We start from the raw sequence: 1912 nt of genomic DNA, 5'->3' as shown, positions 1-1912 counted from the left end.
CTGTGATCTAAATAAATGAGGGTCTAGATAAATAAGTGATCTAAAAGCAGAACACCTCGAGGATCTTTTTATGCTCGAGGATCTTTTTATGGCAATGCCATTCAACAAAAAAGGGGTAGAAATAGGAAGGAGATCATAAAATGACAATTGTTTTTACGGATGTGTGTCTTACTTGCAATGAGACTCTGATCGGAAGCCAGGAGTAAAAAATAATTTTGCCTTCAACACGGATTTGAGACCAAGTATCATCAGAAATCCGTCCCAGAAATAAAGCTAATTTGATCTATCCTTTGTCTGACATTAAGACCTAGATGTAAGTGAAGAAAAGTGCATCTGTATTTGGGTTCTGCACATGGCTTGCAGCCACGCTGTTTATACCAGTTGCTCCTGATGAAGTATTGGCCATGCCTTTTGCTTCAAAATGGTACCAAAATGCAGAGCCTAAGTGCTTCGTTTGAATGAGAAAACCAGTTAGCAAGCCCCTGGGTGGCTACACACATCCAAATATCACCAATTTTAAGCACTGCTTTATGAATCTTCTAGAGGACGTAATGACATTCAGCACTTCTCATCTGCAGTTGTTAGGCATTTTCGGTTAAATATTAAGCCTTTTAAGCTAAAAGAAGTCAGGGGGAGAATGTCTAATATTTAACTTTAAACAGTAAGTAAGTATCCAGGGACGGTCAGTTGCCATCGCGGCATTTTGAGATGCGATTCTCTCTTTTTGACGCAAGCGGTTGCAGCAATGCTCCCTGTGCAAAGGGCACCAGTGCAGGTGCACCGGCCTGCGGCTGTGCTCAGAGCCGGAGCCACACAGGGCAGGCCAACTCCCTGAGACAGAAGTCAGGAAAATCCTTCAGTCTTGGGGGAACTTTCAAAATCAGCTAAACGTAGGCATGATAGTATATTACAAAACAAAAGCAGAAAATATAAAAGAGAAGAAACAGGCCATCATTTGAAGGAAGGAACTTCTAAGAAGCCTGGATGCCTGGTCCATTATATTTGTCCTGTACCCATCAGTGAAGCACTGTCTCCATTTGTAAGACCAATGGCCTGAAAAGCAGTTCTTAGGGATTACTTTCCCAAATATAATTCCGAAGAGCAATAATAAGCAGTGACTGATACTTCCATGGCGTTTTTCATCTGGTTATCCTAATTGGTTTAAAATTATCAACTTTAACATATGTATCAGTAACATTTTGTTCTCTTCATGGCTGGCAGATCTTTAAATATTACAGAACCGGACACCGATGTAGAAATCAGCTGAAAATTCGGGGAAATTAGACCAAGTAAGTTTGTTCCCATATCAGCATAACCAGGATGTCAAGTAACAAATAAAGCATTTCTGGAGGATTCGGAGAAACAAACAGAAGAGCCTGGGTTTCTTTGGGAACGATTCAAGTTCTTTTCTGCCTGGGCTGCAAATTAAAGGGAAAAACAGCAGGTCTATTTTGTATCCAGCTCCTGAAGAAGGTCACATAACTGAACTTTTCTCTTCAAGTTTCTATTCTTAGTGTGAACTTTCACTGACTTCTCTATTGGTGCCTTGTTTATTTGTAATTTGTTAAATTGTGCTACATGTAGGAAATGGACTTCATGGCAATAAAACTGAAGCCCCTGAAAAGAATACTCCTGAACAGTTGAGATCTGAAAAAACAGTACATTTCCTGTGCACTGTATCAACCATCCTGCAACAACACAGTGAAGTCCAGACTGCGTGAATAGGAAATGACAAGCCTAGAATTACTAATAATGATGAAAGGAGATCAGGCTATTCCATAGGGACTATGCGTATATAAAGGTATAACTCTAGCCAACACAATAAACCTTCAAAGCATGAAATGTTAATGTTCAGCAGGAAAGTAACCTAATAAAGGAAGATGCCTTCTGTATCCCAGACAAAGCATATTAG

Source organism: Aythya marila, assembly GCF_965140915.1.
Source record: "Aythya marila genome assembly, chromosome: 17".
Taxonomy (NCBI): Eukaryota; Metazoa; Chordata; class Aves; order Anseriformes; family Anatidae; genus Aythya; species Aythya marila.
The sequence above is the reverse complement of the archived record's forward strand: the minus strand, read 5'-3'. Positions refer to the sequence as shown.